The 22618-nt window shown below is 46.8% G+C and overlaps 1 protein-coding gene across 8 annotated transcripts in view; it reads left to right on the forward strand.

The window, feature by feature from the left end:
* Window positions 1–22618, forward strand: part of LOC135030212 (sex comb on midleg-like protein 2) — a 377407-nt gene that overhangs the window by 260433 nt on the left and 94356 nt on the right. The window lies entirely within an intron of this gene.

Raw genomic sequence — 22618 nt, forward strand, 5'->3', positions numbered from 1 at the left:
GCTCCTGTGGTGGCTACACAGTTCTCACCTATTAGAGGGACGCAGGTTCGGGATTCAGGACTAGGTCCTAGTAACCATGGATGCAAGTCTCTGAGGCTGGGGAGCAGTCACACAGGGAAAAAGCTTCCAAGGAAAATGGTCAAGTCAGGAATCCTGTCTTCACATAAACATTATGGAATTGAGAGCCATTTACAACGGCCTTCTACAAGCAGGGCATCTTCTTCAAGATCAATCCGTGCAGATCCAGTCGGACAGTGTAACAGCAGTCGCGTACATAAACCGTCAGGGTGAAATGAAAAGTAGAGCGCCAGTGGCAGAGGTGACAAAGATCCTCCTCTGGGCAGAAAGACATGCAAGAGCTCTGTTAGCAATTTTCATTCCGGGAGTGGACAACTGGGAAGCAGACTTCCTCAGCAGACACGATCTCCATCCAGGAGAGTGGGGCATCCACCAAGAAGTCTTCGCAGAGGTGACAAGTCTTTGGGGAGTTCCTCAAGTAGACATGATGGCATCTCGTCTCAAAAAGAAGCTTCAGAGATACTGTTCCAGGTCGAGAGACCCTCAAGCAATAGCAGTGGATGCACTGGTGTCACAGTGGGTGTTTCGGTCGGTGTATGTCTTCACTCCACTTCCACTGATACCAAAAGTTTTCAAGCTCATAAGAAGAACAAGGGATCGAGCGATCCTCATTGTCCCAGACTGGCCAAGGAGGGCGTGGAATCCAGATCTTCAGGAGTTGCTCATAGAAGATCCTCGGCCTCTTCCTCTTTGCGAGGACCTGCTGCTGCGAGTATCAAGACTTACCGCAGCTACGTTTGACGGCATGGCTGTTGAGCGCCGGATCGTAGCCCGAATGGGTATTCCCAAAGAAGTCATCCCCATTCTTATTCAGGCCAGGAAAGGAGTAACGTCTAGACATTACCACCGTATTTGGAGAAAATTTGTGTCTTGGTGTGAATCCAAGAAGGCTCCTACGAAAGAGTTTCACTTGGGACGTTTTCTCCATTTTCTGCAGGCGGGTGTGGATGCGGGCCTAAGATTTGGTTCAATCAAGGTCAAGATTTCTGCCTTATCGGTTTTCTTTCAAAAACAGTTGGCCTCCCTTCCAGAAGTTCAGACGTTTGTGAAAGAGGTGCTGCACATCCAACCTCCATTTGTGCCCCCGGTGGCACCATGGGACCTTAATGTGATGTTGCAATTCCTTCAGTCGGATTGGTTTCAACCTCTACATGAGATAGAATTGAAGTTTCTCACTTGGAAAGTGGTCATGCTATTGGCCTTGGCATCCGCAAGGCGTGTGTCTGAGTTGGGGGCCTTGTCTCACAAGAGCCCTTACCTGATCTTCATGAAGATAGGGCAGAGTTGAGAACTCGCCAACAATTTCTTCCAAAGGTGGTTTCGTCTTTCCATATAAACCAGCCTATTGTGGTGCCAGTGGCTACTGACACCTTCACTGCATCAAAGTCTATTGCTGTGGTTAGAGCTTTGAAAATTTATGTTGCAAGAACAGCTAGGATCGGAAACAGAGGCTCTGTTTATCCTGTATGCTCCCAACAAGATTGGGTGTCCTGCTTCTAAGTAGACCATTGCGCGCTGGATCAGAGGGACGATTCAGCACGCTCATTCCACGGCAGTATTGCCGATACCGAAGTCGGTAAATGCCCATTCTACTAGAAAGGTGGGCTCATCCTGGGTGGCTGCCCGGGGGGTCTCGGCGTTACAACTTTGCCGAGGAGCTACTTGGTCAAAGGCAAACACGTTTGCAAAGTTTTACAAGTTTGACACCTTGGCCGATGAGGACCTCAAGTTCGGTCAATCGGTGCTGCAGGGTCATCCGCACTCTCCCGCCCGTACTGGTGCTTTGGTATAACCCCATGATACTAAAGAGGACCCCAGCATCCTCTAGGACATATGAGAAAACAGGATTTTTAATACCTACCAGTAAATCCTTTTCTCCTAGTTTGTAGAGGATGCTGGGCACCCGACCCAGTGCGTACTTTACCTGCCGTTGTTAGTTTTGTAGTTACACGAGTGTTGTGTTACGGTTATTTTCAGCATGTTGCTGCAATTGTTCATGCCCGCTGGCATGTGTTAAGTTGAATGCCATGTTGTGCGGCATGGTTGATGTGTGAGCTGGTATGAATCTCACCTTTAGTTTAAAAGTTAATCCTTTCCTCGAAATGACGTCTCCCTGGGCACAGTTCCTATACTGAGGTCTGGAGGAGGGGCACAGAGGGAGGAGTCAGTTCACATGCTTGAAAAGTCTTAAAGTGCCCATGGCTCCTGCGGAACCGTCTATACCCCATGGTACTGAAGTGGACCCCAGCATCCTCTACGGACTAGGAGAAAAGGATTTACCGGTAGGTATTCAAATCCTGTTATTTCATATACCGTTGCCTATGTATATGACCGTCACTTACAAAATAGGAGTGTATTTAATTGGAAATAATCTGTATTATACCTGCAAATATCATATGGAGGTGAGGCAGGAAGAGGCAGCAACGAGATGTATTAACATCTCAGATGCAGAGCGTGGGAGTGAACGCCCCTGTTATTTAACACACATCTCTTCCTTCATACATGGGGGACAAGTGGCATTAGTGTACATAACGGTGCTCATACCACGTGTTCCCTATAACGACCCTTCTTACATCTACCCCTCAATCTGGTGTCTGTTTCTATGGTGCATCTAAAAGGCTAATTTTCTCTTTGTGTTCCATTTATCATTACATTTTTGTGGCTTATTCCCACAAAATACCCATTTCAGGGGTAACTACAAATATTTAAGTTGCCCCTTGCAGCTTACGCCATCTGAAGCCTGTTGTAGTCTATAGACTACAGATTGCAAACTTAGCCGACAGAAGGTTTAATAGCTGCCACGCATGTATGGTCAGTGGACCAGGCATACACAGGAGCCCTAGCAGTAAAGTGACCATACCGCAGGGCTGGACTCCTTCATATTGCTTGTCCCGGCATGTGCTCCGTGATACATCTACCTGGTGTGTTTGCATTCTGCAGTGCAGTGCTGCTAATACCACACACAGAATGCAATACAAATGTGATTGTTGATAAATAGCCACCTATGTGAGATATTACCTTTAACATAACATGCATTATGGAAGAACAGACATTTAAACTGCTTTCAGCTCGCAAACCTAGGTCGGGTCCGGCTTTTGAACCTGGGTTGGACACTGGTCCGAGCAGGCTCAGACCCTTTCACATTGCAGTTTCGACCTGGGTTTTTCCCGGGTTGTTGCCTTTCACACTGAACCTTTGTCACCCATGTTAAACATTGTTATGTGATGTGATTTAAAATGGACTTTTCTGGCTCACATTGATGAGGTTTCAAAGGAAATAAAAGGAGGGGCTGGGGACTGCTCTGAGCAGACACACAAACAGCCAATCAGCACCTTTTTCTGAGACACGGGTTGAATATCCAGGGTCGGAGGCTTTCACGCTGTACAACGACCTGAGTCCGTCCGTGTTTGACCCTTCTTTTAACTTGGGTTGAAATGCTGGATTGCTTGACCCGGGTTATTCACTTTGGCGCTTTTGCACTGCATCTCGACCTGGGTCATCCCAGCAATAACGCGGGATATTTTGGAGATGTGAAAAGGGTTAGACAAACCTACGTATCCGTCTTAGTTTTATCTTACTAGTTGTAGCCGTAAAATGTCGGATACATCATAATGTAATATTGTTTCTACTTTTTTTTTCTAAACGAGAACTAGTCATTGAAGTATAAAAAAACATGTAATGTTTACTAGTTTTTAAGAAACATTTTACATATTGAGATAGAATTTACTTTTACTGTAGGCATCTTAACATGGATATTCTGTACAATAGCCGCTCAGGTTCAGTAAATACATTCGTTTTTGTTTTTGCTGAAATGCTGCTCCTTTCCTGGGAGGAGTACAAGGCAATTCTGTAGGACATTACTGCTCGCATCATACTATGGACCTACTGACCTCATGTGCAGTACTGTGTAGAGAAGTATGATCATTACATCATTCATTGATAAGATTTATGTGACTGCTTTTTATTTCCCGTAAAACACGTTTTGTTCATTATTTAAACTTGCATGACATTTTGATTCCAAATGGTGCAGAGCTAGGGTGTGTGAAAATGAAAGTTTCACTGTTTTTCCTGACAAGTTCTCTGCAGACTTCTTCCTTTCATACACCACTCCAGTGCTGCTGCGTCCCGGGCCTGGCTCTCCCCCGCCCTCATCTCTTCGCTGACCCTGCTCAACCTTTGCTCCTCAGCAGGGTAGCCGGAGCAGCAGGTGACTGACCATCGCTGTCACTGCAACTAGCAGCAGCCGGCAATCATCATCATAGTGAGCCGGTAACTGTGTAGCCGTCTCTCTTCCTCCCATTCTCTCTCCCGCCCTCCCCCCACCGCCGGCTTTCTGCTCCCACCCCTCCCCAACACAAGTACCACATGCAAATCTCTGAGAGGCCATTCGCTGGCACCTCTGGGGGCTGCACCCGGCAGCAGGGGGCTTTGTGTGGAAGCTGAGGACTGGTCTCTGGTTTGGTCCTGGTGAAAGTGAGCAGCAGAGCTGACCCTCGGGACGGTCCTGCTAATGTGCAGAGCTGCAAGGTAGGAACCTGACCCGCACCCTTCTACAACTATTCTTGCTGCTGCCTCATTGTTTTGTTTTCCCAGTTATTTATCAAAGTAGCAAAAACAAAGTCACTCAGCAGCTCACACTTCTGTTCTGTCCGGAACTGATTCCTCATTTGTTATAACGTTCTGTTCTAGAACGTGTTTGCATGGCAGAACTTGTTATTAGCTGATGGGCAATGTGATGATTACGATTTATGTTAATAATAAACTTCTAGTGACCGTGTCCACATCACTGGTTGCTAACACGATTTCTCTTTTCTGAAGGCAGAGGATAGTACACAGCTGACCATTATCTTTTTAGGTTATGCATGAATAACTATCCCTTATAACGTGTTATTGTATGCTGTGGTAGTCATAAGTGATATTTTAGAACCTTTATCATAATATTGATCAGCGTAGTTGTATGTTCCTAGTGTTGATGTGCACATGGATATCTTCTGTAACTGACAATAATCTGTATTCATAATTGTACTTTTACTTTCATTCAGCTGGAGCAGTCACTGTAGAATTGCACTAGGGAGATTATTCTTTGATTGATATTTTATACCTTTGAATTAAAAAATCTTATAGTATTGTTTACATCTACAGTACATGTATTCTGCCAAAGCATGCAGTTTTGTGTTTGTCTTTGGTGGACAAAATTGTTTTGCAAAGACAACTGGTCTTTTTTTCCACTTGAATGCAATGCAAAACAATACATAAAAATCTCACATAAATGTAATACATTTCATATAAATTTTCAAAATAAGTGTAGACATGGTCAAGTCACATTATTATGACCACCAGCTAATAGCCAGAGTAACCGCCGTGTGTAGCACGGACAGCGGCTAGACTGTCGCTGAACTGTCATTTTAGAGCCACGTCTGGTAGCCCCCAGGTTCATGTTGACGGTGAGGTGCTCCACTGTAGCGCATCGGTCGGCCCTCATGCACCTTCGTAGCCAACATTCACCTTTTACATGAATGGCATGTGGTACTCTGCGGTTTTCCACGATGATACACCTTCACCACAGCAGCACGCGAACAGCTCACAAATGGCGCTGTTTCAGAAATACTGCCACCGTTGGACCAAAAGCCAATAATCATCCCTATTTGCAACTGGGATAAATGGCCCCTTTTACCCATGACAGCAACGAGTGATATGTGTACAGACGGCCTATCACACACCTTATATAAACACCAAGCCAGCGCACAACATGTGACGTAATTCATGGGCTGTGCACTGCCAACGTCAAATGTAGGAGGTGGTCATAATGTGACTCAACCTGTGTATAAGCTAGTACAGTATGTCCAGTTTTAAGAAATACTATAGTGTATGATGGCCTAGTCATGTAATGTTTACACTTCACAGAACTGAAATAGTTCATGAAAGAAAGCACCCATTGCAAAAATTTTGTTATGATTTTGATGGCTGCATAAGATGGCCATGGTGATGTCTAATTTACTGATAGTAATTACACTTACAATATGGTTTTGCTTCTTTCATTAATATAAGGAATAATAATATAAATTATATAGTATCATTCCTTATAGCAATGAAAGAAGCATAAACCATATTGTACAGTATCTTAGAAACTTCTAATTTTGGATGGTTAAAGACAGTTTGTTTCAAAATGACTTGCATATATAGATCTGAGCATTGTTAATGGGTTTTTGTAACCTTAAGGTGGGTACACACTAACAGATATATCTGCAGATCAATTGATCTGCAGATATATCTATGGACGGATCGAGCAGTGTGTTCAGCATACACACTGCTCGATCCGTCGGGGACTGACGTCATGAACTGGGCGGGCGTGTACACACGCCCGCCCAGTTCAGCTGTCAATCACCGCCGGCCGCCGCAGCATGTGTACGGGCGGTCGGTACACACACAGCGACGCGCCAATATATCGGTAGATATATTGGCCGTCGGCTGTGCTGCGCGGCCGACGCGATACGACTGTGTACGACGGAGTTCACAGACGTATCGGCCGTACACACTGGCCGACGGTCCCGCGATATATCGGCCGTTCAGGAGAACGGCCGATATATCGACCAGTGTGTACGGGCCTTTACTTAAGGTTATGTGTAAGATTAAAAATAGTATTTGCCAACTGCTTTGCCAGCCCTCTTCTGTTCTTTGTTACGGTGTTGTGTCCCTATGTATGCTGGATAAATGACATTCAATCTATAAAGACACTGCTGCATTGCATTCCTAAAGGGGGGTACTCACGGAGCGATCGCTGCTTAAAATCTAAGCAATCTGACTAGATTGCTTAGATTTTAAGCACGATCGCTCCGTGTGTAGCCCCCTCAGCGATAGCGATGCGCAGCCCCGCGCATCGCTATCGCTGCTGCTAGATTGGCCTGCATGCAGCCCAATCTAGCGGGTCGCTCACTTCACCCGCTGGGTGAAGTGAGCGCCCCCCCCGTCTCCCCCCGCACGCTCAGCACAGATCGCGCTGTGCCGAGCGCCGGGAGAGATGTGTGCTGAGCGGTTCGCTCAGCACACATCTCTCTGACATCGGCCAGTGAGTACTGGCCTTAAGTCCTACCATTTGCAGGGAGCTGGGTGTACCACACAACATTTCGTGAGATCTAAATACGGATTTAAGGACTGTTTTGTTCAGGTCCACTCACATAATTTTTTTGCAGAAAATGTAAGCTTAAGAAATTCTTTAAAAACTGCAAAGCATCAGATAAATTGGTAGAAATGGTTAGTAGAGATCAGAATGCTACTGATTACTGAGAGTTGGGAAATATGTTTTTAAACTTTAATAGAGAAATTCTTTGCAGCATATAGGAGCTGCAAATCCTGGCCATAAGAAATAATTTTTTATTTCCTATGTATCAAAAAACTTGCTAGCACGGCGACTGATTATAGCCTCTGCTTATGAAGAGGCTGTTAGTAAAGTGTTGTCTGTTACTTTACGATCGCATGTGCGAGAGGTACATGGAGAATGCCGGTAAGTAATTAGATGCTCCTCTTGTGAAAATGCTTCCATAGGGACAGCGTGGTAAATGCCATCTGAAGATGGCTAATGGGGCCAAGCTCCAAATAGCTAAGCTTTTCCCAGCTTGGTAAATTGGGCATTACCCCATTGGCAGCAATGCGTATTGCAATCCTCAGCATTAGTTAACCTAAGGCAGGTGATAGCTCTGATATTGCCTGCATTGGACGCTTAAATCTAATACTGCTACATCTAATATTTGCTAAATCTAATATTTCTACATGATTTTCAGGGGGGGGGGGGAATTAATAAATAGGTCCCTTAGTGTTGTTATAAATAAGGGTGTATTAACGTCGGTGCCTTTCAAAAGATCTGACTCTGTAGGACAACAATCATGACAACTTAAATCCTCTTAAAATAGCCACTTTTGACAAAAGCCCAAAACAACTGTACATCCTTAGATAGGCAATATTTTTGCCTACATTTGGCAAGAAATAAAGAGTCCTATTTTTCAGAATCCGCAACTTATGTGGATATTTGCCTAATTTTGCAACTTGAAAATTAACATTTTCACAGGAGTTTAGCAAGGAGCTCTTGTCTGGAGACCGTCTCAATTAAGAGCCAGTTCTGGCGAAAAAGAAGCAGAGTGATAGCTGGTTTGGGTCCTCGATGGCTAATGTACATGTGGGCCCACTGCTTGCATCATCCGGGTTTGTCAGAGAGGGATCAGGAAAATCTTAATCCTGGGGATCATTAGAATTTGCAGGGAATTCCTGCAATTTCATCTTAAATATGTTTCAAAATGTGGCTGCTGTTAAGTATGGTGGTACTTTTAAAAATGCCTGGCAGATATGCTTAATATGATCATTAAATCAGTATATACATTGCAACTTATAATTGTAAATAGAAGTGTAAGGCATATTTGGGTTGGGTATGTGTGACCGGCGGGCAGGAGACCATCTGTCACAATACCGACGGCGGGATCCTGGCTGTTAGATGGTCGGCGAGGGGCGAGCGCAACAAAGCCTCTTGCGGGCTCGCTGCGCTCACCATAGGTTATATTCCCACTCTATGGGTGTCGTAGGCACCCACGAGTGGGAATAGTCCCTGTTGGTTGGCATGCCGACCGTCGGGATAGTGAGGGTTCGGGATGTAGGTTCCAGTATTGAAGACCACCTGTCACATAACTACATCCCGCATATTTTTTCAGGATTCCTCAGGATCTAGCCAACCACTATGTTCTGAAGGAATTAGATTGTCCTGTGTATTATATTTAAAGTCAAATGCATTTTTTCCTGTCACATAGAACTGTAGACCTTACACTTCTTCACCTTATTACAGCCTTACTACAGTGTTCTAAGCATAGACCTTTACTAGTCGCTAGGGAATCTAGTTGGATAAACAGATGTATGGTTCTACATCAGTTTAGCCATTATGGAATCAGCATTACGGGGAGTTTTCTTTGTTTCGCTTTACAGTGAAAGCAAAGTCACTCCTTGTAATGACTAATGGTGTGTATATAGAATGTTTTTAAAGTGTGTGTAACTTGAGAAAGGTCCATGCTATTAAATATTACACAGGAAAGTGGCATCTGTGGTGGTAAATGTGAAACTACAGCACATTTCTGTTGTAAACAAGGGCGAATTTGGGGGTCAGGCCGCCCCTAGGCACTACATTGTCTGTTGCCCTCCCCCGTCATGTCACTACCCCTTCCTGTTGGGCCTCCCAACTGCCAAATCAGCAACATCCTCACCCCATCTCCACCAACACTACTTACTGACCATTGCTCCTTCCTTCCTCACCAGTTACAAAATAAAAAAATAAGTCTTAATGACAAGAAATGGAATCACCTGTCATCATCTGGCCATCGGTGTAGCAAGGCTCACATGCCTCAGGTGCCTAGTGGGAAAATCCACCACTAGTTGTAAAGGAGAATACAGTTGGAAAGTGTTTTTACAGAGAGTAAGGGGCTGATGTATCAATCAGTGAACAGAATGGAGAGTTGGACCAGTTGTGAAGTTGCCCATAGAAGCAAACAATCAGCTTCTAATTAGTATATGGAATGTACTTGATAAATGCTATGTCAAAGCTGATTGTTTGCTATGGGCAACTTCTCTACTGATCTACTTCTCCACTCTTTTTGATATATCAACCCCTAGGTTGCTTATAGATGATCTGTTGCCAGGTTATCTGATATTCTATTAATGCTTTACTGGATAGTGCTTTGTCCAGTATATACAGGATTTCTCAGATATTCATCACTTTAGCATTTAACATGCTGAGGGGGCTGGGCGTAAATTCCCTAGGTCAGGGGCGGCCAACCAGTCAGTGACAAAGAGGCAAAAAACCTTGTTAGGTACGTCAAAGAGCCGACATCGCGCCGAAGGCACACATGCAAAAATTTAATGTGGCCTTGTGCCTGCTAGACCACGCCCCTGGTATAAAATACATTGAAAAAGCCAGAATGTCATAAAATAAAAAAATTTAAAGTCAGATCCATTGAAAAAGCCACTTTCACATAAAATAATTGAAAAAGCCAGATTCACATAATAAACTTAAGTTCCCCCATGTGTCACTCCAGCCAGCTCTCCCATGTGTCACTCCTGCTTGCACCCTCCTATGTCACTCCTGCCAGCACCCCACATGTCACTCCAGCCAGCTCTCCCATGTGTCACTCCTGCTACCACCCTCCTATGTCACTCCATCCAGCTTTCCCATGTGTCACTACTTCCAGCACCGTCCTTCATCACTCCAGTCAGCTCCTCCATGTGTCACTCATGCCAGGACCCTTATGTGTCATTCCAGCCAGTTCCACATTGTGTCACTCTAACCCACCCTCATGTGTCACTAAAGTTCCCCCACCAAGTCGTGCCATTGCTGCAGCCCCTAATGTGTTCTCTGTTTGCCAGTGGGTGTCTCACCTCTAGTAACTGGCTCCTTCAATTTTCAGTCCCTGTAGTGCTGCTGCATGTCTGACTGGAGTGTAGCAGTTTCTGTATCTGTTGTGGTCACATGAGTTAGAGTGTTGGGAGCCACATTTATATAAAGAAAGAGCCTCATGCGGCTCAAGAGCCACTGGTTGGCCACCGCTGCCCTAGGTGATACTGCCCTGCAACAACATCACTCGCTGGCAGCAGAACTGGGGTTGCCCAGCTTCCCAGGGCATCTGTCCCTTAGGGCCTCCTAGTGTTAGTGTTACATACCTCATGTGTCTGACATATAACGCTGTGCTGTTGCTGGTTTATTCATGGTAAAGAAAATACTATGCAACGAAATAGCTATGAAAAAAATTCTTAGAAAGTTTCTTGTTTTGGGGGGCTATATCAATACTAAATCTGTTTTGGCAAAGTAAAATATATTTCCTGCTAAACCAGTGAAATCTGTTTAGAAGCTACCCTCACAAGAAACTTCTGCTTTACCCACCACTCCACCCTGACTCTTTATAAAGAGTACAGTATTATTATGCATTAATTAATATTCCGTGGAACAGTCATCTGCCCATTTCTCTTACGTCCTAGAGGATGTTGGGGACTCCGTAAGGACAGAGCCGGCGCTTTCATTAGGCAGCTTTAGGCAGCTGCCTATGAGCGCCCGGACCTGAGGGGGCAGCCCGCTGTGACTGACTGGTGGAAAAATCAAGAGTGACTTCTCCCCCCCCCCCCCCCCCCTTCAAAAGAGGACAGTGCAGCATAAATCCCTTAACTGGGCTGCCCCACCCGCCCCGTAGCTTGCTGCCGCAGTTGGTAAGAGGCGCAACCCCCCCGGGGATCCCGTAGCTTGCCATTTTATTCTTGCTGCATAGCCTGCCCTGCAGTGCAAGCGTTGGAAGCTCCGCCCCTGACCTGTAGGAAGCTTCGCCCACCAGCCGCAACTTGCCCACGCTCCCCTACGTGGATCAAGCGCCAACATAATCTGGAAACGCCGGGTTCAGAGCAACTTGAGCTCCCTGTCCCGCATAGTGTCTTGGAGCTCCCTCCGCACCATGTGACATCACATAATTGCTGCCGCCACGCCACCTAGAAGTTTAAAGGAAGCGGCAGCCCGGTTGGGTGAGTTCAGGGTGACAGATAATTCTACTACTGTGTATGTTAGCCCGGTTTAGTTTTGTCTTGCTGCACTGATTGGGTGAGTCCACAGTACTGTTGCAGGCTGCTGTTCTTCACTAGTGTGCAGTGCACTGAGACACACACACACACACACACACACACACACACACACATTATATATATATATATATATATATATATATATATATATATATATAAACACACACACTGTATATATGTCTATATATATATATATATATATAATCTCTATCCAGTGGTCGAAGTGGGGCAGTATACAGCGGTATGGTGTACCGCCACTTCTTCCACTGACCCAGAAATGCACTGAAAGTGCAGCCGGAGGCGAGGGAAGTGGCCATCCTGCTGCACATTGTGCTCCCCATCCCTGCGCTGCGGCCAGTGGCTGTGTAGAGCGCTGTATTAGCTCACAGCCGCCGCATGCCGCTCACCGCCAGCCGCTCGCCGCTCACCGCTGCCAGCCACCAGCAGCAAATGAGGTAATGTTCCCCTGCTGTCACCTCTCTCCCTGTCGTCACTCTCTCTCCGTCGTCACTCTCTCTCCCTGTCGTCAATCTCTCTCCCTTTCGTCAATCTCTCTCCCTGTCGTCACTCTCTCTCCCTGTCGTCACTCTCTCTCCCTGTCGTCACTCTCTCTCACTGTCGTCACTCTCTCTCACTGTCGTCACTCTCTCTCCCTGTCGTCACTCTCTCTCCCTGTCGTCACTCTCTCTCCCTGTCGTCACTCTCTCTCCCTGTCATCACTGTCGTCACTCTCTCTCTCCGTCGTCACTCTCTCTCTCCGTCGTCACTCTCTCTCTCCGTCGTCACTCTCTCTCTGAGAGTTCTCCAACAACACGGTTGGATTCTAAATCTACCGAAGTCACAGTTGATTCCGACAACTCGACTACCGTTTCTAGGTATGATACTGGATACGGAACAAATGATGGTCTTCCTCCCATTAGAGAAAGCCCAGGACATCCAGAACATGGTCAGAGACCTGCTAAAACCGAAAAGAGTGTCAGTTCACCAATGCACTCGAGTTCTGGGAAAAATGGTGGCGGCCTACGAGCCATTCCCTTCGGAAGGTTCCATGCAAGGACTTTTCAATGGGACCTTCTGGACAAGTGGTCCGGGTCCCATCTGCACTTACATCGGAAAATAACTCTGTCCCCAGGGGCCGGAGTGTCCCTCCTGTGGTGGTTGCAAAGTGCTCACCTCCTGGAGGGTCGCAGGTTCGGAATTCAGGATTGGATCCTGGTTACCACGGACGCGAGCCTCCGAGGATGGGGAGCGGTCACACAGGGAAAAAATTTTCAGGGTCTTTGGTCAGACCAGGAGTCCTGTCTACACATCAATGTGTTGGAACTCAGGGCCATTTACAATGGCCTTCGACAAGCGGAGAGTCTTCTTCGAAACCTACCGGTTCTGATTCAATCAGACAATGTCACAGCAGTGGCTCATGTGAACCGCCAAGGCGGGACAAGAAGCAGAGTCGCGATGGCGGAAGCCACAAGGATTCTTTGCTGGGCGGAAAATCATGTAAGCGCTCTGTCGGCTGTCTTCATTCCGGGAGTGGACAACTGGGAAGCAGACTTCCTCAGTAGACACGATCTCCATCCAGGAGAGTGGGGTCTTCATCAAGAAGTCTTTGCAGACATGACACGTCTTTGGGGAACTCCTCAAATAGACATGATGGCGTCACGCCTCAACAAAAAGCTTCGGAGGTATTGTGCCAGGTCTCGGGACCCTCAGGCAGTGGCAGTAGATACTCTGATAACACCGTGGCTGTTCAAATCGGTCTACGTGTTTCCTCCTCTTCCTCTCATCACAAAAGTGTTGAGGATCATAAAGCAAAGAAACGTACAGACAATACTCGTCCCAGACTGGCCTCGAAGGGCCTGGTACTCAGATCTACAAGAGATGCTCACAGGAGATCCCTGGCCTCTTCCTCTGAGGGAAGACCTGTTGCAATAGGGGCCCTGTGTATTTCAAGACTTACCGCGGTTGCATTTGACGGCATGGCGGTTGAACGCCGAATCCTAGCGAAAAAGGGGATTCCGGAAGACGTCATCCCTACTTTAATAAAGGCTAGGAAGGAGGTGACGGTTAAGCATTATCACCGTATCTGTCGAAAGTATGTGTCTTGGTGTGAGACCAAGAATGCGCCTACGGAAGATTTTTATCTGCGTCGTTTTCTCCACTTCCTACAGACAGGAGTGGATATGGGCCTGAAATTAGGCTCTGTTAAGGTACAGATTTCGGCCATCTCGATTTTCTTTCAGAAGGAATTGGCTTCTCTTCCAGAAGTCCAGACGTTTGTAAAGGGAGTGCTGCATATCCAGACCCCTTTTGTGCCTCCAGTGGCACCATGGGACCTGAACGTGGTGTTGCAGTTCTTAAAATCACACTGGTTTGAACCGCTTAACAAGGTTGAGTTGAAATTTCTTACCTGGAAGGTGGTCATGCTGTTGACCTTGGTATCAGCAAGGCGAGTGTCTGAATTGGCGGCTTTGTCACACAAGAGCCCCTACTTGATTTTTCATGTGGATCGAGCTGAATTGAGGACACGTCCGCAATTTTTGGCTAAAGTGGTTTCTTCATTCCATATGAATCAACCTATTGTGGTGCCTGTGGCTACAATTGATCTGGAGGATTCCAGATCCCTGGATGTAGTCAGGGCCTTAAAGATTTATGTAGCCAGAACGGCTAAAATTAGGAAAACAGAGGCTCTGTTTGTCCTGTATGCTGCTAATAAGATTGGCGCACCTGCTTCGAAGCAGACTATTGCTCGCTGGATCTGTAATACGATTCAGCAGGCTCATTCTACGGCTGGATTGCCGGTACCAAATTCAGTTAAAGCCCATTCCACTAGGAAGGTGGGCTCTTCTTGGGCGGCTGCCCGAGGCGTCTCGGCATTACAGCTTTGCCGAGCGGCGACTTGGTCGGGGTCAAACACTTTTGCTGAATTCTACAAGTTTGATACCCTGGCTGATGAGGACCTAGCGTTTGCTCAGTCGGTGCTACAGAGTCATACGCACTCTCCCTCCCGATTGGATGCTTTGGTATAAACCCCATGGTCCTTACGGAGTCCCCAGCATCCTCTAGGACGTAAGAGAAAATAAGATTTTAAACCTACCGGTAAATCTATTTCTCCTAGTCCGTAGAGGATGCTGGGCGCCCGTCCCAGTGCGGAAACTCTGCAAGACTTGTATATAGTTGTTGCTTACATAAGGGTTATGTTAAAGTTGGAATAGGTCTTGGACCGTTACTGTTGTTTGTTCATACTGTTAACTGGTTGTGTATGTTCCAGGTTACATGGTATGATTGGTGTGGGCTGGTATGAATCTTGCCCTTGGATTGCTAAATCCTGCCTTGTATTGTCCATCTCCTCTGGGCACAGTTCTCTAACTGAGGTCTGGAGGAGGGGCATAGAGGGAGGAGCCAGTGCACACCCATAGTAAAAGTTCTTTTTAGGTGCCCTATCTCCTGCGGAGCCCGTCTATACCCCATGGTCCTTACGGAGTCCCCAGCATCCTCTACGGACTAGGAGAAATAGATTTACCGGTAGGTTTAAAATCTTATTTTTTGTTTCAAAGGTAGAGCTGTGGCATTCATATACATTGTATTTTAAATACTTTACTATATGGTTGTGTGCAGGTGGTGGCTCAAAATGAGAAACATCAATGCACTTAATAGGGTTTTGTGCCATCACTTGTGACCAGTACGTCCTGCACAGCACATGTTATTGGGTCTCTGCATCTCTGAGATTGTGCAGGAGGGAGGCAGCTGTACTGTGCCACAAGGAAGTCCTTCAGCTTATGCCAGGCTAATTGAAACTTCTGTATCGCGCATTGGCCCTCATTCCGAGTTGATCGCTCGCAAGGCGAATTTAGCAGAGTTGCTCACGCTAAGCCTACGCCTACTGGGAGTGTATCTTAGCTTCTTAAAATTGCGACCGATGTATTCGCAATATTGCGATTACAAACTACTTAGCAGTTTCAGAGTAGCTTCAGACTTACTCGGCATCTGCGATCAGTTCAGTGCTTGTCGTTCCTGGTTTGACGTTATAAACACACCCAGCGTTCGCCCAGACACTCCCCCGTTTCTCCGGCCACTCCTGCGTTTTTTCCGGAAACGCTAGCGTTTTTATCCACACGCCCCTAAAACGCCGTGTTTCCGCCCAGTAACACCCATTTCCTGTCAATCACACTACGATCGCCGGAGCGAAGAAAAAGCCGTGAGTAAAAATACTATCTTCATTGTAAAATTACTTGGCGCAGTCGCAGTGCGAATATTGCGCATGCGTACTAAGCGAAATTTCACTGCGATGCGATGAAAATTACCGAGCGAACGACTCGGAATGAGGGCCATTGTGAAAATTATACTATAAATGTGTTCAGACCTAGTGGTTAATAGGCTGTGATATATGGATAACTTCAGTGTATTATTACTACGTTATTTACATAGCGCACACATATTCCGCAGAGCTTTACAGAGAATATTTGGCCATTCACATCACTCTCTGCTCCAGTGGGGCTTAGAGTCGATGTTCCCTACCACATGTACACAGACACATTCACATAAATTTTTGTTGGAAGCCAATTAACCTACCAATATATTTTTGGATTGTTGGAGGAAACTGGAGTACCCGAGGAAACCCACGCAAGTACCGGGAGAATATACAAACTCCACACAGTTAGGTCTGTGGTGGGGATCGAACCCATGACCTCAGTGCTGCGAGGCAGTAATGCTAACCATTACACGATCCATACTGCCCAGTACAGGGTATGGGACTCAAGGTTGACACCTGAAATAGGTCGACATGGACAAAATGTCGACATGAACAAGGTTGACATGCAAAAAGGTCGACATGAGGTTTTTATGTTTTTTTGTTGTTTTCTCCGTAATGTGACTGGGAACCCTAAGTAGTGCACCGTGTTGGCTCGCCATGCTTTGGGCAAGGTGCCTCGCTCCGCTACCGCTGCACTCGGCACAGGTTACCGTTGTAGTCCACGTGGATCATAAAGTAAGAAAAAGTGCAAAAAATGAAAAACTCGTGTCAACCTTTTTGCATGTTGACCTAAGGTGTATCGACTAATTGGTTTCGACCTAAGTGGTGTCGACCTGGAGTCCAGATACCTCTTTTCAAACCCTTTTGCAACTACACTTTCTAGTGGATAGGGGGATAGGAGGCATTGTCATCTTGGAATACACAAATGCTACAGCTTGGGGTAAAGATGATCACTCAGAGGATATTTATCAAAGCTTGGTGAGATGTACCAGCCAATCAGCTCTATACTCATTTTGCAAACACACTCTGGAAAATGACAGAAGCTGATTGGTACTTTATATCTGTCCATTTTCGCTATCCCCAAATGCCATCAAATAGCATGGATTGGCTTTGTGAGAGAAGAAACCATGCAAAAACAATGTATACTACAACATTACAAAACCTCCAGAATCCTTGGGAAAAAGGACCCAGTGTTGCAGTGTTCTTTGGGCAGGAAGCACTTTTGCAGTCATCTATTTATCAAGAACATGGTAAAAGAGGATTCTGATTATCCCACCTCCACTGACTGCTAGTTATCTGAAGATGATGTCTTTCGCCTGGAGTTCCACGATGACATCATGTTAGACAACATTGCTTGTGATACATTACTGCCAACTCCTTTTTCATAGTTTCTTTTTGGAGTCCCGTTAGTCATTTATATGCCACCACTGCAGTCCAGGATTTTTATACTGGCCACTGAATATGCTGTGATGTTATTTGGTTAAATCACATCTATGTGGAGGACCTTGGTTTTAGTATGCTTTGTGTCCCCCTCTTACCCATATTTCCATTTTTGTTTGTTCACTACCGGTCTGTCATATGAGGTGTTGATATTATATATTTCTCTATCGTCCTAAGTGGATGCTGGGGTTCCTGAAAGGACCATGGGGAATAGCGGCTCCGCAGGAGACAGGGCACAAAAAAGTAAAGCTTTACTAGGTCAGATGGTGTGCACTGGCTCCTCCCCCTATGACCCTCCTCCAGACTCCAGTTAGATTTTGTGCCCGAACGAGAAGGGTGCAATCTAGGTGGCTCTCCTAAAGAGCTGCTTAGAGAAAGTTTAGTTTAGGTTTTTTTCTTTACAGTGAGTCCTGCTGGCAACAGGATCACTGCAACGTGGGACTTAGGGGGAAAGTAGTAAACTCACCTGCATGCAGAGTGGATTTGCTGCTTGGCTACTGGACACCATTAGCTCCAGAGGGATCGAACACAGGCCCAGCCGTGGAGTCCGGTCCCGGAGCCGCGCCGCCGACCCCCTTGCAGATGCTGAAGCGTGAAGAGGTCCGGAAACCGGCGGCTGAAGACTCCTCAGTCTTCATAAGGTAGCGCACAGCACTGCAGCTGTGCGCCATTTTCCTCTCAGCACACTTCACTGGGCAGTCACTGAGGGTGCAGAGCGCTGGGGGGGGGCGCTCTGAGAGGCAAATATAAACCTTATACAAGGCTAAAAATACCTCACATATAGCCCATAGGGGCTATATGGAGATATTTAACCCCTGCCTGACTGGAAAAATAGCGGGAGAAGAACCCGCCGAAAAAGGGGCGGGGCCTATCTCCTCAGCACACGGCGCCATTTTCTGTCACAGCTCCGCTGGTCAGAACGGCTCCCAGGTCTCTCCCCTGCACTGCACTACAGAAACAGGGTAAAACAGAGAGGGGGGGCACATTAATGGCTATATATATATATATATTAAAGCAGCTATAAGGGAGCACTTAATATAAGGATATCCCTTGTATATATAGCGCTTTGTGGTGTGTGCTGGCAGACTCTCCCTCTGTCTCCCCAAAAGGGCTAGTGGGTCCTGTCTTCATTAGAGCATTCCCTGTGAGTTTGCGGTGTGTGTCGGTACGTGGTGTCGACATGTATGAGGACGATATTGGTGTGGAGGCGGAGCAATTGCCAAATATGCAGATGTCACCCCCCAGGGGGTCGACACCAGAATGGATGCCTTTATTTGTGGAATTACGTGATGGTTTATCTTCCCTTAAACAGTCAGTTGAGGACATGAGGCGGCCGGACAATCAATTAATGCCTGTCCAGGCGCCTCAAACACCGTCAGGGGCTGTAAAACGCCCTTTGCCTCAGTCGGTCGACACAGACCCAGACACGGGCACTGATTCCAGTGACGACGGTAGAAATTCAAACGTATTTTCCAGTAGGGCCACACGTTATATGATTTTGGCAATGAAGGAGACGTTACATTTAGCTGATACTACAGATACCGTAAAACAGGGTATTATGTATGGTGTGAAAAAACTACAAACAGTTTTTCCTGAATCAGAAGAATTAAATGACGTGTGTGATGAAGCGTGGGTTGCTCCTGATAAAAAGTTGATAATTTCAAAAAAGTTATTGGCATTATACCCTTTCCCGCCAGAGGTTAGGGCGCGCTGGGAAACACCCCCTAAGGTGGACAAGGCGCTCACACGCTTATCCAAACAAGTGGCGTTACCCTCTCCTGAGACGGCCGCACTTAAGGATCCATCAGATAGAAAGATGGAAGTTATTCAAAAGAATATATACACACATGCAGGTGTTATACTACGACCAGCTATAGCAACTGCCTGGATGTGCAGTGCTGGAGTAGTTTGGTCAGAATCCCTGATTGAAAATATTGATACCCTAGATAGGGACAATGTTTTACTGTCGTTAGAACAAATAAAGGATGCATTTATCTATATGCGTGATGCACAGAGGGATATTTGCACACTGGCATCTCGGGTGAGTGCTATGTCCATTTCAGCCAGAAGAGCCTTATGGACACGACAGTGGACAGGCGATGCGGATTCAAAACGTCACATGGAGGTTTTGCCGTATAAAGGGGAGGAGTTATTTGGAGTTGGTCTATCAGACTTGGTGGCCACGGCTACTGCCGGGAAATCCACTTTTTTACCTCAAGTCACTCCCCAACAGAGAAAGGCACCGACCTTTCAACCGCAGCCTTTTCGCTCCTACAAAAATAAGAGAGCAAAGGGCTTGTCGTACCTGCCACGAGGCAGAGGAAGAGGGAAGAGACACCAACAGGCAGCTCCTTCCCAGGAACAGAAGCCCTCCCCGGCTCCTGCAAAAACCTCAGCATGACGCTGGGGCCTCTCAAGCGGACTCGGGGACAGTGGGGGGCCGTCTCAAAAATTACAGCGCGCAGTGGGCTCACTCGCAGGTAGACCCCTGGATCCTGCAGATAATATCTCAGGGGTACAGGTTGGAATTAGAGACGGATCCTCCTCATCGTTTCCTGAAGTCTGCCTTACCAACCGTCTCTTCCGAAAGGGAGAGGGTGTTGGAAGCCATTCACAAGCTGTACGCTCAGCAGGTGATAGTCAAAGTACCCCTATTACAACAAGGAAAGGGGTATTATTCCACTCTATTTGTGGTACCGAAGCCGGATGGCTCGGTAAGGCCTATTCTAAATCTGAAGTCCTTGAACCTCTACATAAAAAAGTTCAAGTTCAAGATGGAGTCACTCAGAGCAGTGATAGCGAACCTGGAAGAAGGGGACTTTATGGTATCCTTGGACATCAAGGATGCGTATCTACACGTTCCGATTTACCCCGCACACCAGGGGTACCTCAGGTTCATTGTTCAAAACTGTCACTATCAGTTTCAGACGCTGCCGTTCGGATTGTCCACGGCGCCTCGGGTCTTTACCAAGGTAATGGCCGAGATGATGATTCTTCTTCGAAGAAAAGGCGTATTAGTTATCCCATACTTGGACGATCTCCTAATAAGGGCAAGGTCCAGAGAACAGCTGGAGACAGCTTTAGCACTATCTCAAGAGGTGCTAAGACAACACGGGTGGATTCTGAATATTCCAAAATCCCATTTAATCCCGACAACTCGTCTGCTGTTCCTAGGAATGATTCTGGACACGGTTCAGAAAAAGGTTTTCCTTCCAGAGGAAAAAGCCAAGGAGTTATCCGATCTGGTCAGGAACCTCCTAAAACCAGGAAAAGTGTCAGTACATCAATGCACAAGAGTCCTGGGAAAAATGGTGGCTTCTTACGAAGCAATTCCATTCGGCAGATTCCATGCAAGAATATTCCAAAGGGATCTGTTGGACAAATGGTCAGGGTCGCATCTGCAGATGCACCTGCGAATAACCCTGTCACCAAAGACAAGGGTGTCACTTCTGTGGTGGTTGCAGAAGGCTCACCTATTAGAAGGCCGCAGATTCGGCATTCAGGATTGGATCCTGGTGACCACGGACGCCAGCCTGAGAGGCTGGGGAGCAGTCACACAAGGAAGAAACTTCCAGGGAGTATGGACGAGTCTGGAAAAGTCTCTTCACATAAACATTCTGGAACTAAGAGCAATCTACAATGCTCTAAGCCAGGCGGAACTTCTCCTGCAAGGAAAGCCGGTGTTGATTCAGTCGGACAACATCACGGCGGTCGCCCATGTAAACAGGCAGGGCGGCACAAGAAGCAGGAGTGCAATGGCAGAAGCTGCCAAGATTCTTCGCTGGGCGGAGAATCACGTGATAGCACTGTCAGCAGTGTTCATCCCGGGCGTGGACAACTGGGAAGCAGACTTCCTCAGCAGACACGATCTTCATCCGGGAGAGTGGGGTCTACATCCAGAAGTCTTCAACATGTTAATAGACCGTTGGGAAAGACCAATTGTAGACATGATGGCGTCTCGCCTCAACAAGAAACTGGACAAATATTGCGCCAGGTCAAGAGATCCACAGGCAATAGCTGTGGACGCACTGGTAACTCCTTGGGTGTACCAGTCAGTGTATGTGTTTCCTCCTCTGCCGCTCATACCAAAGGTATTGAAGATCATACGGCAAAGAAGAGTAAGAACAATACTAGTGGTTCCGGATTGGCCGAGAAGGACTTGGTATCCGGAACTTCAAGAGATGCTCACGGACGAACCGTGGCCTCTACCTCTGAGAAGGGACCTGCTACAGCAGGGTCCCTGTCTTTTTCAAGACTTACCGCGGCTGCGTTTGACGGCATGGCGGTTGAACGCCAGATCCTAAAAGGGAAAGGCATTCCAGAAGAAGTCATTCCTACCTTGATTAAGGCACGGAAGGAAGTCACCGTGAAACATTATCACCGCATTTGGCGAAAATATGTAGCGTGGTGCGAGGATCGGAGGGTTCCGACGGAGGAATTCCAACTGGGTCGTTTCCTACATTTCCTGCAATCAGGATTATCTATGGGTCTCAAATTGGGATCCATTAAGGTTCAAATTTCGGCCCTGTCAATATTCTTCCAAAAAGAATTGGCCTCTGTCCCTGAGGTCCAGACTTTTGTCAAGGGAGTACTGCATATACAGCCTCCTGTGGTGCCTCCGGTGGCACCGTGGGATCTAAATGTAGTTTTAGATTTCCTCAAATCCCATTGGTTTGAACCATTGAAAAAGGTGGATTTGAAATATCTCACATTGAAAGTGACTATGTTACTAGCCCTGGCCTCTGCCAGGAGAGTATCTGAATTGGCGGCTTTATCTTATAAAAGTCCTTATCTAATCTTCCATTCGGATAGGGCAGAACTGCGGACTCGTCCGCATTTTCTCCCTAAAGTGGTATCAGCATTTCATCTGAACCAACCTATTGTGGTGCCTGCGGCCACTAGCGACTTGGAGGACTCCAAGTTGTTGGACGTTGTCAGAGCCTTAAAAATATACATTGCAAGGACGGCTGGAGTCAGAAAATCTGACTCGCTGTTTATATTGTATGCACCCAACAAGTTGGGCGCACCTGCTTCTAAGCAGTCGATTGCTCGTTGGGTTTGTAACACAATTCAACTTGCACATTCTGTGGCAGGCCTGCCACAGCCTAAAACTGTAAAAGCCCACTCCACAAGGAAGGTGGGCTCATCTGGGGCGGCTGCCCGAGGGGTCTCGGCATTACAACTCTGCCGAGCAGCTACGTGGTCGGGGGAGAACACGTTTGTAAAATTTTACAAATTTGATACCCTGGCAAAGGAGGA

This window comes from Pseudophryne corroboree, chromosome 2 (genome assembly GCF_028390025.1).
Source record: "Pseudophryne corroboree isolate aPseCor3 chromosome 2, aPseCor3.hap2, whole genome shotgun sequence".
In the NCBI taxonomy this organism is placed as follows: domain Eukaryota; kingdom Metazoa; phylum Chordata; class Amphibia; order Anura; family Myobatrachidae; genus Pseudophryne; species Pseudophryne corroboree.